This window comes from Leptidea sinapis, chromosome 21 (genome assembly GCF_905404315.1).
Source record: "Leptidea sinapis chromosome 21, ilLepSina1.1, whole genome shotgun sequence".
In the NCBI taxonomy this organism is placed as follows: domain Eukaryota; kingdom Metazoa; phylum Arthropoda; class Insecta; order Lepidoptera; family Pieridae; genus Leptidea; species Leptidea sinapis.
In genome coordinates, this window is record NC_066285.1 from 9,221,518 (window position 1) to 9,239,605 (window position 18,088).

Sequence of the window (18,088 nt, forward strand, 5' to 3'; positions counted from 1 at the left end):
AATATCTAAATAATCGGACAGCCTGGGACTAGATTGTGATTATTTTATAGCGATAGAAATGACTGTACAATATTGTATATTTTTATTGAAAAGAGCACAAAAAAAGAATGCCGGGAGAGTTTCTTGCGCCGCTTCTTCTCTCTCAGAGCGCCATTTGTTTCCGAAGCGGTAGTAGTATCTAGTAGTTATTAGAAATGACATCAAAAAGAATTCTAAAGGAATCAATTTTGAGAAAATAAATGCCTTATTACTAGAATTATCATATCCGCATAAGTACCGCAACAACGAATACGTCGAGAACTTAATAAGACTATCCAGCTCTTTCGTGGTGAACAAAAACAAATCAAAATAGAATTAATTAAATGAAGGTAGTGAATATGTAATAAGAGACACATTAAGAATAAGAGACAAAATTAAAAATGTCACAATAAGTAATAAAACCAAAACAAAAGATGTAGCCTTATCTGTTGGGCTGGATATATACAAAGAACAAAAGACGAAAGATGGTCCAAAGTAGTAACGAACTGGTACCCTATAAATAGGAAACGAAATCGAGGCAGGCCTAATAAGAGATGGAGCGATGACATAGTAGAAACAGCAGGAAATAATAATAATAATAATAATAATAATAATAATAATAATAATAATAATAATAATAATAATAATAATAATAATAATAATAATAATAATAATAATAATAATAATAATAATAATAATAATAATAATAATAATAATAATAATAATAATAATAATAATAATAATAATAATAATAATAATAATAATAATAATAATAATAATAATAATAATAATAATAATAATAATAATAATAATAATAATAATAATAATAATAATAATAATAATAATAATAATAATAATAATAATAATAATAATAATAATAATAATAATAATAATAATAATAATAATAATAATAATAATAATAATAATAATAATAATAATAATAATAATAATAATAATAATAATAATAATAATAATAATAATAATAATAATAATAATAATAATAATAATAATAATAATAATAATAATAATAATAATAATAATAATAATAATAATAATAATAATAATAATAATAATAATAATAATAATAATAATAATAATAATAATAATAATAATAATAATAATAATAATAATAATAATAATAATAATAATAATAATAATAATAATAATAATAATAATAATAATAATAATAATAATAATAATAATAATAATAATAATAATAATAATAATAATAATAATAATAATAATAATAATAATAATAATAATAATAATAATAATAATAATAATAATAATAATAATAATAATAATAATAATAATAATAATAATAATAATAATAATAATAATAATAATAATAATAATAATAATAATAATAATAATAATAATAATAATAATAATAATAATAATAATAATAATAATAATAATAATAATAATAATAATAATAATAATAATAATAATAATAATAATAATAATAATAATAATAATAATAATAATAATAATAATAATAATAATAATAATAATAATAATAATAATAATAATAATAATAATAATAATAATAATAATAATAATAATAATAATAATAATAATAATAATAATAATAATAATAATAATAATAATAATAATAATAATAATAATAATAATAATAATAATAATAATAATAATAATAATAATAATAATAATAATAATAATAATAATAATAATAATAATAATAATAATAATAATAATAATAATAATAATAATAATAATAATAATAATAATAATAATAATAATAATAATAATAATAATAATAATAATAATAATAATAATAATAATAATAATAATAATAATAATAATAATAATAATAATAATAATAATAATAATAATAATAATAATAATAATAATTCTTTTATTTCAGGCCAATTACGTCCCATAGTTAACATTAATTATTTATTATAATTAAAAGTAAACTTAAAAACTAGAAAACCATCACTGTATAAGGGTGTGGTGTCCAAAATATAAAAATATAAAAATTCATAATATTAATTACATGTCCAATTTATTTTTTGTTATTCTCCATGTGAACAGATATCCATCGTTTATATATAGGGCTCCTGATATCGTCAGATATAGCCGTGAGGATTTTATTTTTTGAGCTGCGCAATCGACTCCAAAATGTCGCGATTCTTGTTCTTATTACAGCGAAGAAGTCAGGGACCCCACCCTCCACGAACATGCCTGATGCGCTGCAGCATCTCGGAAGATTCATAAAGGCCCTGTATGTATCATTATACTGGACCCTTATTCTTCTAAATGCTTTGTGTGTAAATGTTACCCACAGCTGACAGGTGTACATGCCTAGGCAGTAAGCTTTGAATAGGGTAGTCTTTACATCCCTACTGCATTTAGCGAATCGTCGTGCAAGCATGTTTCCTCTAACAGCGAGGGCCCTTCGTTCTCGCTCGATATCTTCGTCATCTTGCAGCCTCTCCGTAAGCACGTGACCTAAATATTTGAACTGCTTAACAACACTAATAACCGTTCCGTTTAGATACACCTCAGGTACCATATCCGGACCTCCACCTGCAGGGAACACCATCATTTTGGTTTTGGAAACGTTATATTTCAGACCATGAGCATTAGCATAATGCTCACAGACTGAAAGCAGCTTCCTCAACCCCTTGATCGAGGGGCTGAGAAGCACCATATCATCAGCATAGCTAAGGTTACTGACACAAACATTTCCTACGTGACAGCCGACTTTGGTACCTCTGAGCTCCTCGATCAAACCATTCACATACAGGTTAAAAAGATCAGGAGAGGTCACCCCACCTTGACGAACTCCACATTCTAACCTATACTTGCTAGATGTTGCGTCGCCCCATTTTACAGAGTTCGTTTGTCCTCCGTACCAGAATCTCAGCAAATTGACCACACTTTTAGGCACCTGTGAGGCCAACAACTTTGTCCATAGGATGTTATAGTTAACCAAGTCAAAAGCGCTGCTAAGGTCTAAGAAGCAAGCGTATACGGACGTGTGGACGTTCTAATATTTTACCTATTATAGTGCCTAAGGAGATAGGTCGATAGTTCGTTGTACTACTAAGATCGCCTGTTTTATTCTTGACAATAGGTACAACTAACGTATGCATTAGAGCTTCCGGTAAGTATGCAAATTTGATACAAAGATTAAAAAGACAACTTAAATGATTAAATATTTTATCACTGGCCCAGAGTATATGCTCGATACTGAGCCCATCGTGTCCCGGAGATTTGCCTCTCTTCATACTCATGATGACTTTCGCGATATCTTTGCTTGTGAATTCTATATCATCATCTTTATGATATGTTTTCGGCTCGGACATATACTCTACAGTCAGAGGGTTAACTTTAAACCTTTTTGCAAATACTTCGGCTATATCTGACGGAGTCTGGCAACCCTCTACTGACACAGGTAAGGTCTGTTTATAATTTAGTTTTTTGGTTGCATTCCAAAATTTTACAAAATTCTTATTTCTCTTATGTAAAGCCAAAATATTCATTTTAATACTCTCTTCGTTCTTAAGACACCATTTAATTTTATTTTTAAATACAGTACGACTTCTCCGCATGTTATCATATTCTAGTCCGCTGGAAGGCCTGCCAGCCAATGTCCAACATCTAAAATAAAGAGAGAGAAAGATGTGGACAAGAATTGCAAGAGACAGGAACAAGTGGAAATCAATGGAGGAGGCTTTTAACGCTAATGGAGTTTAATGAAAATAATAACTAATTATACTAAAAAAATTGGTATTTTTTATTTAAAATAGTGAAATACTAACACATACTAACGAATACAATTTATAAGGAAATATCTAAATGTATAGATGGAAGGAAATAAAGCTATAAATAAATTAATTAAATGAAGGTAGTGAATGTGTTTCTGATCGTTATTTCAGGTGAAGTGGGCCCAGTAACCGGTCCGGTCAACTGCAATTCAATCCGACAGTTTTACGACGAAGCGTCGCGTTTATTTGCCGGTTACGCTTGGCTTGTCGGATTAACGACATTTTTTATAGCTGCCATAGTTCATATTTTGGAGGGATTAAAGTTTTAATACGCTACTGTACGTTAATAGTGAAAAATAAGTTGATTTTACTATTTTTTATAGTGAGTAGATGTAGAAGATGAAAGTAAATTGAGTGCAGATATTTATAGAGCGACAGTAGATGGTTTTAGTTAGAAATTGTCAACTATCTTTGCATTGGAGGATAAGATCGGAGATGTACTGAGAAGGATTCCAACTGTCAGGAATAGGATAACTTTTTCACTTTTTTGAAAGAGATTGGCAACACATGGAAAATACGCTGAGTGATCACAGTCATCCATACTTTCTCGTAACACTTGCTACCAGATTTTTTGCAGTAGTCAAACGGTTCTTTCAAACACTCCACGTGATAAATGCGACGAATGACGTCTCTACGCAAGGCAAAGAGTTCGATCCATTGGCCAATTCTCCACATAGGAAGATAACGATGATGACACAGTACAGTTACATCAGTAGCTCAGACGACAAGGATGTCGGTACGTGTTGCGTCAACTAAAGCTTTTTCTGCGGAGATCAGTACGACATCGCTGTGACGAAAACAATGCAGTGTGAAACCATTCGTAAGAATATGTTTTTTTTATGACAGTAAGGGATGAGACGAGTAGGACGGTCAGCTGATGGTAATTGATACGCCCTGCCCAGTGCAATGCAGTGCCGCTCAGGATTCTTGAAAAACCCAAAAAGTAAGCGGCACTACAATTGCGCTCGTCACCTTGAGACATAAGATGTTAAGTCTTATTTGTCCAGTAATTTCACTAGCTACGGCGCCCTTCAGACTGATACACAATAATGCTTACACATTACTGCTTCACGGCAGAAATAGTCGCCGTTGTTGTACCCATAATCTAGCCGGCATCCTGTGCAAAGGTGCCTCCCACTGGTAAAACCATCACTCATTATTGTAATTCAGTATTATAAATGATAAATATTGCTTTGTTTAGTTTGACAGCCCTATGGATAATATGCACAAGTCACGTGGCATGAGGTACAGCACCGATCAATGCAGTATCACCTACACCGTACTAATCACACGCAATTCCGTTAACAGGCGCCGATATCGGTTTCCGTGATGTGACGTTATAGGCATAAAACACTAATGACATCGTATTTGACAGTCAAATCAATGATATCATTGTGCGCTGTACCGTGCAAATAGATAATTTGGCTATTTTCCTTATAATTGCAGCCTTTGTATCAGTAATGAGCGTCATGGGGTTCACTTGTTAGTAGATCGAGTTCAATAAGAGATACTTTATCACCCAGATTAAGCGTCGCCGATACAGTTCCTACTTAAGCTTCGATTATAAATTCAAAACGTGCAATATTTACTTCAGGGCTTTTCATTTTGTTTATGGGGATTCGATTTTCGGTTTGAATTGATTTTTTTTATTACAAACGGGCAATTGAAACGTCAATGCAGTCCCGCTCAGGTTTATTGAAAAACGTGTCGTCACCTTGAGATAAGTTAAGTTGCTATGTTAAATTAAGTATAATTGGCATTTCAACTATTATTTTTACCAGGAATATACACATATAAAACTCAGGGAAAATGTTTTATAGTTTTGCTAAAGCTGCAGATAATCTAGTGTTTACGAAGATTATGCAAAGTGTATTTCGAAACTTTGATATTTTATATTAGAACAGTTTATATACCTACATATCTTATAGATTTGAGCGTAACCTGTTTAATTTGAACTCTCCAAATAGGATGGTTTCTTAAAATTACTTTAGTAGCCTAACCATGAAAATACTAGTGCGGATGACTCACTAAGATTTTTATCATAGAAACATAATATTATATCAATTTACGTTATCACCTTTAGTATTGATTAAGATGCTTTACGAAAAACTTATTATTAAATTTAAACAACAGTATTAAGTTTAAATGTCAAACAACTCAATAACATTCGATATATCTGAAATTAAACCATTCAAATTCAAATTTCAAATTCATATATTTTTATTCAAAATAGGATTTATAATCACTTATTGAACGTCAAAATCTACCACCCATTCAAAAGAGACTGCCTCAGACCTGAGAAGAATGGGCGCAAGAAACTCAGCGGGCTTTTTTTTTTATATAAAATATGGATTACAATGTAATATCGTACAATAAACATTAATAATTAAAGAGCCTGAGGGTGTTCGCTTTAATCCCAGTCCGTGGTGTCATTAAGAAAATCGTTTATGCTATAATAACCTTTCCCACATAAACGTTTTTTAACAATTCTTTTAAATTTCGTAACACATTTGTTTTGTACATTTTCTGGGATCATATTGTAGGAGCATATACATCGCCCAACAAAACACTTACTTTACTAACTCGACCCAACCGAGTAGTAGGCATAACAAGTTTATGTTTGTTCCTCGTGTTAACATTATGAATGTCACAGTTTCTAGAAAATTCCTCAATGTGCCTATGAACATATAGAACATTATCAAGAGTATATTGAGAAGCAACAGTCAAAATGTTTATTTCTTTAAATTTTTCTCTTAATGATTCTTTAGGACCTTATCTGCTCAATTATTATCAACTTTATATTTTTATAAGTATTTTCTATTTATCAATCAGAATTTTTCATTTCAGTGTTTCAAATAGTTTCCTTCATTTTAATTTTGATTTTTCTTCTTCTCAATCGGTCCCTCTTGTCAGAGTGGTCGTGGCCACTAGGATGATGCATCATTAGTCGTCGATGGTCTCATTAGTTTTGGGTCGCACTGCCTCCCTCGCGAAGCTCTTCCACTTTTGGCGGATTGTAGTCTTGCTGGAGCACTCCACCATAGTTGGATCACTGTTTTGATCAGATTCGTCCATCGCGTGGGTGAGCGTCCTCTCGCTCTGTTCCCCTCCACCTGGCCCTGCACTATCAACCACTTAATCGATCCTTCATTTCTGGAGATGTGACCAAAGAACTTCAGAATTTGTAGTTGCACAGTTATCGATAGCCTTTCTTTTATCTTTGGTTCCTTTAAGATGGAATCGTTAGTTCGGAAAGCCGCCCAAGGGATCTTCAGGAGTCACCTCCAACACCACATCTCTGAGGCATAAATTTATTGGCGGTCTCGCAGTCTATGGGACCAGGTTTCAGCCCCATAAAGGAAGATTGGAAACACAAGGCACCTCATAAGTTGAACCTTAGTGGCTTTGGTGATCCTTCTTATTTTTGACTAGTGGAATACTAATCGTTATTGATTTTTCTTATAATATTTTCAAACTTTTAGCATTTTCCTTGTCAGAAACTGAAATATATACATATACAGGTTCCGTTTCAGTGCTGGTAATATCAAAATATGTTTTGGACATTTTCTATTTATTTCGCTTGTCTTTAAGCAAAATATTTTTTTGTTTGCTTGTTTATATTTTGTATTTTTATTTCCACTCTGAACAATTTTATGCTTGAAGCTTCTTTGAGCTCCAACGTGTAATAAATTTTTCAAGATATTGGTTCAGACATTTACGCAATTCATCAGCCTTGGCAACAATAGCGAGTTACATCCAAATGTTATTTGTATTAATAATTTAATTTATTATTAATGTAATTATTATTATAAATGTTTATTTAGGTTTGACATTATCAAAAAAAAATTTAGATGGCCCGGGCATTATGATGACCATTAAAATAATTCCCAAAAGATTTTTGTGTGCAGACGAAAAATTTTAGCTATGATTGAGTAAGAAATAGTCAAATAACATCGTATATAATCTAATATATAATAACATATAATAATAATAATTAAAGGGTTTATTTGGTTCAAAAAGTTTACAGAGATCTTATAAGTAATAACAATATGAACAAGATGGTGTCTAGGCAGCATTATGTAGGGAATTTTTCTTTTCAATGCTGGTTCTCGACAGTAGAGGCCAGACTTTGAGAATTAAAAATTTACCATATTAAATAAAATTATTAATACCCAATTAAATATATACCATTAACATTGGCAATGAAAATAATAAAAATACTTAAAAAAAATTAAATCTGTTCGTTGGGTTTATCTACAAAACTCTATATTTAAGAGGGACTAACTATCCATATTTTAGAGGGTTTACCGTTGTTAGTCCCTCCTAAATATAGATATCCCAAAACATTGCAAATGATTGACGAGTCTTAATTGAATGCTGGATTATGTTACAGGTGTAACCGGCATGATGCATTGGACAATGTTGATAAATAGTTTTGACGAGAGCTTTAGACCGTTACTAATGAATGTCATTAGCATGGTAGCCACAGCTATTGATAGTAGGTATTTCATACCCTAAGTAAATTGTGTTATAAATAAATGTGGTGAGAAGTTATTGTTCTTGCCACAGAAAAAAATTTAAATTAGGTAATTTTATTTTTTTTCTGTGGCAAGAACTATATAACTTATACGATGAACATTTCCATACATGTTGCCACATCACAAATCTTAGCCATTTCGCTACAATGTGGCCGCAGAATAAAAAGTATTTGTGGTCTTGATCCTTTCGCACGGTTCTGGAAAAAGGATTGAAACCGAATTAGTCCTTATATTTAGAGTTTCCTTTTTATACGGATAATCAACTGAATTCAGATTCGGAGGACATTCAACTAAAATAAGATAGTATATTTGAGAAGTCTTCTCCACTGAAGAGCCTGCATGAAGAAATTCCGTATTACTTGGTGATTTCGAGATAATGAGGATGTTAAGATGAGATGCAATTAATTTATTGTATTTTTTATCAGTTCATTATGCAAGTTAACGATCCTTAAAAATTCCGCAATAGCCGAACACTTGCTTAAGGCCGGTAACAACTACTGGATCGAACTGCATAATCCACGAGTAAATTCTGCTGAACGCCAATACATTCCACGGCTTGTTAGAGAAGCTATCGAAATTAAAAAGCATCCTAACAATTTAAATAGGGATGATGGTTTTAGGCTAGAGCAAACATGGAAATCCGTTGTCTCACTCTGCAGTACAGATGCAACTAAAAGGTCCGAAAGAATGGACGTCTTCAGTAGTGTGTGTCGGGAATTAAAGACCAAAACTAATTTGGCGCCACGTGGACAGATTGATTTACTAATACCAGGGCTGCACTAAAGTATCAGGAATGGAATATTTCCATTGTTCCTGTCATATTAAAAACTTGTTAATTGATAACTCCTTTGTTTTAAGTCGAATACCATTTATTTATTTAAAAAAATATTCTCGGCCTTGTGACAAGGTCTTTTCAAACTTGTTTAGTCGTTGAGAAAATGGAATTGACTCGAGAAAATTCTAGAGCGATGATTTATTATGACTAGAAGTGGTTTAACACAAAAACAGTGTGTTGACCGGATGATTTCTGCATTTTGTGACAAAGCCCCATCTAAAACCACAATTTATCGCTGGTTTTTTGAATTTCAACGTGGACGTGTCAAGCTCAGTGATGATCCCCGTCAAGGTCGTCCAAAAACTGCAGTCACCAAAGAAAACGTTGATGCTGTGCCGCGAAATCCAGGCAACTTTAGACATTGGCATGAGTCAAATACAAATAATCTTGCATGAACAATGAGGTGTAAAAAAGTTGTTTTCCCGATGGATACCGCATTTGCTCTGTGAAGAGCAAAAGCGGCTCGCGTTACTTGGTGCGTCAGAACTCCCCCAAAGATTCCACGAAGGATTCTCAAATGCTGTATACAACATCGTATCAGGTGACGAATCCTGGATATACGCGTACGAACTCGAAACAAAAAACCAGTCACGAGTTTGGGTGTTCGAAAATAAGTTAAAGCCAACAAAAATTGTTCGTTCACGGAGTGTTGCAAAAAAAAAATTGCCAAAACCGGCCATGTTGCGACTATTACTCTTGATGGACAAAGAACGGTTAATGCAGAATGGTATGCTAGCATTTGTTTGCCACAGGTTGTTTCTCCTACTCCGTAAAGAGAACTGCAACCGCCGCATCATCCTCCATCACGACAATGCCAGTTCTCACACCGCACACAAAACAAAAGAGTTTTTAGAGCAAGAAAACATAGAATTATTAGACCATCCGCCGTACAGCCCCGACATAAGCTCTAATGATTTCTATACTTTCCCTAAAATAAAGAATAAATTGCGTGGTCAGAGATTTTCATCACCTGAAGAAGATGTGGACGCCTACAAAACGGCCATTTTGGAGACCCCAACTTCCGAATGGAATGGTTGCTTCAATGATTGGTTCCATCGTATGGAAAAATGTGTCAAATTTCGCAGAGAATACTTCGAAAAGCAATAAATACATTTTTAAATAGTAATGTTGTGTCACTTCCTTGATTCCCGAAATTTTCACTCGCGCCCTCGTAGTGTCAATGTGTCAAAGGTTTCGCGCCGCCTCCGCAATTCGGCCGCGAACTCAATTCATGCAATTGGATCGAAATATCACCAAATTAATAAAATATATATCGTGAGTACCTACCTACCATAGTAATTACAATATGCAAGTTGAGTTAGCCTGTAAGCGAGGTATAAAATTTTTATCATAATATGTACTTTATGAGTGGCTTTAGAATTATGAATAAAATTGTATACAACATTGGCTTCATATTTAATAAAATATATTTTTTTACAATGGACGTGGATTGATCATCTACTGTACTCAATAACTCTTGTGTTATTAGTTATTAATTTACATTTACTTTTTTATCTACTGCTATAAATTCTTTATTAAAGATACTAAAACAGTTAGCTTATTGCCAACATTTAAACACCCAATGTCATAATAACCATTACATCAACCAAACGAGTGTTGTAATGAAATTCAATACAACATTATATCATCCGTTTTCAGAATAATACTCCTTTGGATGATATTATGGTTAATATGACTAGATTTTTTAATGTTAGCAGTAAGCTAACTGTTTCAGAATCTTTTATAGAGGATTCATATAACGGGTGTAGATAAAGTCTTGTACGCAACTGTTGATAATTAGGTATTAAAACACTCATGTGATACTATTATCCCATGTGATACTATGTAAACCTACATTCTTGTTTTAATACCGTTTACTACACAACAGTTGCATAAATAACTATTATACTTAGTCATGTAAGGCATTGAGTATTTGACGCTTGTGTGTTTTTAGTTTTGAAGATATTGTAATTGATTTGTAAAACCAGAAACTGTAAATGTTGCTTCAAAAGAGTGGTAAAGAGTTTCATGCAACTCATCTCATTTAAACTCAACCTTTTACGAAGTGGTCGCTTCATTGTGTGTCTTCTACCGCATTTTTCACGGGGAGTGTTTCTGTTTAACCTGATTTCTGCCGCCGAATCCACCTTCGCACGACACGCCACAAGTTAGGTTATCATCCTCACCATCTGAATGTGTGGCGGTCCTTCACAGTGCCTTGAATACCAAGGAGCTTTCTTCCACGTACTACAAAGCTGTGGAATGAACTTCCTTGTGCGGTGTTTCCGGGACAATACGACATGGGTACCTTCAAAAAAAGCGCGTTCACCTTCCTTAAAGGCCGGCACCGCTCCTGTGATTCCTCTGGTGTTGCAAGAGATTGTGGGCGGCGGTGATCACTTAACAACAGGTGACCCGTACGCTCGTTTGTCCTCCTATTCCATAAAAAAAAGTGGTGGTAAAAAAAAAGAAAACTTTTGACATTACATTTTTGTAGTCAATATAAATTATAACACAATTAATAACAATTTCGCAGATGACTTACCTAATTCGTATGTCTTGTCAAATGATCGTACACAATTTAGGTTTGCGTTCCGCTAGAACATGACAAATTGCATTACTATGACATGACAGTATATTAGGGAATGTGTCTGCGTACGCATAATGACGTCACGCTCGCAGACCCTAATTACGGGCTGATTAACGCACAATTAGCTACGTTAGCACTGATAACAGATGCAACTAACGTGCAGTTTGATCGCACACTATTGCAATAATACATCTTAATTATATGAAGTGATTGTTCTGTAATTCGCCTAATTAATTATTCATTAATATTTGGGAGGGGAGTAGGAGGCTCCTTTGCACAGGAAGCCAGTTAGATTTTTGGTAACTATGCCGTGAAACGGTAATGTGTAAGTATTACTGTGTTTCGGTCTGAAGGGCGTCGTATCTAGTGAAATTACTGGGCAAATGAGACTTAACATCTTACGTCTCAAGGTGACGAGCGAAATCGTAGTGCCGCTCAGAATTTTTTGGGTTTTTCAAGAATCGTGAGCGGCACTGCATTGCAATGGGTAGGGCGTATCAATTACCATCAGCTGAACGTCCGGCTCGTCTAGTCCCTTATGTTCATAAAAAAAAATAACTAGGTACTAGGCGTGAATTAGAGAGTTTATTTGCGTTTTTAGATTAGAATTTTCAGATAAATGAATTTATTAGGATAAAATCATAGCTATTAGTCAAGTATGCATAGACTTTTTAATAAAAAAGTAAGTTTATTGAAATTTAGACTGAACTTTTTGGCGAAAATTAAAAAATAATTTTCGAATCTATAAATGCATTAAATGTTATAAGTTATTTGAAAACATCTCTGACCCTTCATTAATACGATTTAAATAATACTTTATTAGTTTACTCTCTCTTACTCTGTGAACGGCTGGATCACTTGACGTCGCTTCATTGTGTGTCCTCTACCGCATTTATCACGGGCAGTGTTCCGAAGAGCTGTTCCACCTGATTCCTGTCGCCGAATTCCACCTTCGCACGACACGTCCCAAATAAGGATATCATCTCCCCCATCTGGATGTGTGGCGGTCCTTCACACTGCGGTTTTCAAGGAGCTTTCTTCCACGTACTTCAAAGCTATGGAATGAGCTTCCGGGATGATACTTGGGTACCTTCACACGACGTACACCTTCCTTAAAGGCCGGCAACACTCCTGTGATTCCTCTGGTGTTGCAAGATAATGAGGGAGGCGGTGATCACTTAACCCCGGGTGACCCGTACTTTCGTCCGTTCACCTTTTCGATAAAAAGGCTGTATTTATTTACGGAAATTGTAATAACCGTTTATGTATATTCAAAATAAATAATATTTTGTTACATAACCTTGCAACATTTTAGTTACTGCATGTGACGAGTAACAGTATATAACTTAATACATTTTTTTTAAATAAGGGACGAGACGAGCAGGACGTTCGGCTGATGGTAATTGATACGCCCTGCCCATTACAATGCAGTGGCGCTCAGGATTCTTGAAAATCCGCAAAAATTCTGAGCGGCACCACAGCTGCGCTCGTCACCTTGAGAGATAAGATGTTAAGTCTCATTTGCCCAGTAATTTCACTAGCTACGGAGACCTTCAGACCGAAACACATTAATGCTTACACATTACTGCTTATCGGCAGAAAGAGGCGCCGCTGTGGTACCCATAATATAGCCGGCATCCTGTGCAAAGGAGCCTCCCACTGGTTTATATTATATAATAAATTATAAATATAATATTCTTAACATTCTTAACTAAGGTATATTTTTATTTCAGTGAGTGACAACCCTGAAAAATAAATGGTAAAAAATAAAATAAAAAGCATACACCTTTATTTTTTATCAGTTAATAATATATTACAAATTAAATTTGTAACCAAAATTTATGTATGATGCGGTACTCGAACCCGTGCCTCTCGGATTCCGTCCGAGCGCTCTTACCAACTGAGCCCACCGTCCAAGTGAATGGTAAGATAATTAATTATTATTCAAATGACTTGTTCAACTCTCAGTTTTTCTTTCTATCTACAGGATATTAGATAAAAAATTTTGGCTACAAATATAATTTGTATAAATAATCAGAAGTAAGGAAAATAACAAATTGTAAAATAAAGTTTAAATAAATTACAATTTAAAAAATTCAAGATGAAGATCGATGATATAATTAAGTAAAATATTTTAATATTTCCAACAACAGTTTTCTCTTAAGCTGGATGCCTCGTCGCATACCTGATCCTCATTGACAGCGTGAAAATTAATTAATATAACCCTTAATTATTTCAGTTAAATACCAGTCGAGACTGTTAAAGTATGCCGCTTAAGTTATTCCAAGGATTTGTTCAAAGACATTGTTGGGCGTGACTTGCGAAGCTACGACGCTTTGATACTAATTTTTAGGAAATATATTATATGTTGTTTTTGAAGGGGGGACCCTTAAGAAACCGCATTCTGTGCGACAATTTCTTTTATTTTTTCAGAGTATGTTTTACTATTGCTATTATTACAACAATTTAACTATATAAAACTTCTAGCTGGCCCGACAGACGTTGTTCTGTACATAATAAATAAAATACTGTTTTTTATGAATTTTCAATAATATCTCCCTGTTGTTATAATTGTTTCACAGCAGAACTGTCAAACCGTGCGTCAATACATTTTCTCATAGAAAATATGTCCATACAAAAAAATACTGAAAATAAAAATAATTATGGGTCCCAAATCGAAATAAAAAGTATCCTATCTCTCAAGTTGGACCAAACTGCACACCATGAAATAATTCCCAATAAAATCCATTCATTAGTTTAGGAGTCCATCGCGGACAAACAACGTGTCACGTAATTTATATATATTAAGATTTTACACGACAGACGCTGTTCTATCAATAGAAAAGAAAATGATGTATTCAGGAATATAGTTGTCGAAAGCCATCGGAAATGAATGCTTTTATATTATGTAGTAATAAAATGATAAGGATTAATATAATATCTGTGTCAACAGTTTTTACATTACCGCTTTTAAATTGCCAATTTTTAAAGCATTTAAATGAATTTAGTATGTTATATAAGATATAATATATATAAGATATACATTTCCACTTTATTTATTATCTATCTATTATTTTTTATAACAAAATAATGCAATAAAAAACATCTGGTGCCTTATACTACTCTACTACGATTTAACTTCACACCTACTCCGCAGCCGGATGTAATGTGACATGCGATAGATGGACGTAATTTCTATCCTACCGTATTCCTGCAACTGTCCTACCGCGCCGTAACCGGCCGACGGATCTGACGCGACAAGACGCAAGGCAAACTTAATTTTAAAAATTAATATTTTAACATTCAGAAGATCGATTTTATGAAATAAACGCGAAATTTAAATCCAAAATAAACTTCGTATCTTTTAGTAATTCAATTTCGATCCCAGTGAGTGGCTTCTACGTTTTGCGCACACAAACCTACAAACATTTATTTTTTCTATCTACTGCTTGTCATATAGTTTCTAAGTGGTAGGAATGATCAAGAATGATCAATGAAGTGTAGTTGGATGAGGACAGCGCAGGACTGATCTTCGTGGAGATATTTGGAGTAGGCCTTTGTCCAGCAGTGGGCCAGTCTTCCGGCTGATATGATGATGATGAAGCGTTCGATCTGAGTAGCGCTGCTTATTTCAGTTTTAGTTTTTCCGACCCACTGTAAGATCCACCAGTGGGAGGCTCCTTTGCGCAGGATGCCGGCTAGATTATGGGTACCACAATGGCGCCTATTTCTGCCGTGAAGCAGTAATGTGTAAACATTAATGTGTTTTGGTCTGAAGGGCGCAGTAGCTAGTGAAATTACTGGGCAAATGAGACTCAATTTCTTACCTCAAGGTGACGAGCGCAATTATAGTTCCGCTCAGATTTTTGGGTTTTTCAAGAATTCTGACAGACTCTGGATTGTAATGGGCAGGGCTTATCAATTACCATCTGCTGAATGTCCTGCTCGTTTCATCCCTTATTTTCATAAAAAAACATTGAGCTATCATTACTGGCTGTGCAATGTCAGAAGTTTTTTGCGTAACATGCGGTTGTGAACTTGTGAACAATTACTCCAAACACTCCCCATGATGTATCCGATAGAAGTTGCAGAAAGACGCATCTCCTCCCAACGACAGAGTCAAGCCAATAGGAGATGACATGATTGTAGTTAAATTAACAAAATCTTACTCACAATTTCTATTACCTTCGTGTAAGACATTGATCTGACAGTTCTCAATCAGTCTTCATGGCACAAACAGCTTTTCGTTTCTGGAAATCCAAGCACTGGTATATATATATATAGATATATCGGTCAACGGACCAGCCTAGCTATCCATCGCGGAAATGCTGCCAGTATTCTTGGTACACTCCCCCGTAATGATAGATTTAATTTAATGCAATCACATTATTATAAATAGAGTTTTACAAAAATAATTTATTTATTAAAATTGGATTTAGAAATAAATAAAACTTATAATACATAAAATTAAATGATTTCTCTTTGAAAAATTTATTTAAAAATTTATTGAGGAAAAATTATTATAATATAAGATGACTGATGAGCATCGTGTCATTTGAAGATCACCGCTGGAGGAGTTACAGGAGCGTTATACCTGGCCACCTTGAGGCAGGTTTTCCGAAGGTAAGCAGGAAGTACCCATGCCATTACGACACGAAAACATTGCGCAAAGGAAGTTAATTCGACTGTTCAGTTGTAGGTGAAAAATTAAAATGATAACTTTATTGAACTCACAACATTGATCAACAATAGTTAACAATGACAAGTTCAGTCATACAATTTGTTGTCCTGTTACCACTTGTATAATAGTAATGATTAGGGATTAGAATTCAAAAATTTGGAATAAAATGCATGGATGTGTATGTGTATGTTGCCTATGAGAAAAATAGTTAGTGTCATATTTTTTTAAATCCTAAAGTAATTCTATATTACCTAAATAATAAAACTCGTATAGAAAATTCTATAAAAATTTGCGATAAGAAATTATATTTGATGAAATAAATGCTTGGAATAAATTTTAATCGACATCGAAGTTAACAAATTACTTGATAAAGTGTTCATAGCTACGATACTTTAGAGAAAAAACCCACCCACCTGTCAAGTTTTTCACCCAGACGAGGCGGTATGGCAACGTGGGCGGGGATACAGGCCCCGCCCACCGCGGGGCCACGCCCACCCGTGTGCTGAGTCAGTTGGCTGCGAGACCTCGCGGAGGATAAGTCTCCCGTGATGATTAAATCTTCAATGTACTGATGTTGGTACAGCATCCTGTTTCTGTTCCATTCATTGTTCCTTATACTTCAGCTGCAAGAGAAACAAATACTTGAAATGTTCAAATATCTTATATATATTTTTATCACAGTAATTCAGATACATTCAAAATATCTATTTGAAAGGACGCTCCCTTAAAACATGCTTATGCAGCTTTAAGAATTAGGCGACAACTTAATTCTATTAATGTACTTATAATTAGATTAAATTAATATGACCTGAAAAAATATTGTAGTGAAAAAATCTATACTTCCAATAATATGAATATTTAAATAACACTTATTTAAGTTTTAATTTAAGCTCCATTTAGGCAACATTGTAATATTTAAGATCTGGACATACTCTATTCCAAGAAAAATAAATAATTTCATTTCATTTCATATACAAACAGATATATTACAGAAATATATATATGGCTATCAGACTATTTTAGCAATATCTATACTGTATTTGGTCTACTACACATACCTACTTAGTTTAATGAAGCAATTATGTAAAATGTTTTCAAAAATTTAAAGCATCTCCGGCAAAGCATCTCTCAGTGAGATGAAACGTTTCGGAATTATTGTTTCAATTACAATTAAAAGCTATTGAATATTATAAAAAAGTAAAAACATTTCACTGACAGCATTAATGTCTCATATACAATAACTATATACTTTGCTGCTAACTTTGGCTTAACAGAAAAAGTCAACTTACAATTATAATAAATTGGAATAGAATTGGAAATATAAATTAAAACCAACAGTAAGGTTTTTTTTTTAATTTATACGTCATCAAAATATAATTTTCTGAAGAAAAAACTTATTTAGCCGCGTTGGGCATTTTTTGGTAGGGGACAACCTGCTGGGTTTGTGTCACCGACATGCTCATGATTGTAATGATGACTGGCGCACGTGATTAATAAAAAATAATAAAATATATGTAATTAAATAGTTTTTCGATGTGTGAAATCGCGTGAGTTTGCGTCACTGAAATGCTTACAGCAGTATATCTGTAGCTATACAGCTGACGTATTGTGCAACATTAGTGCTGTGTA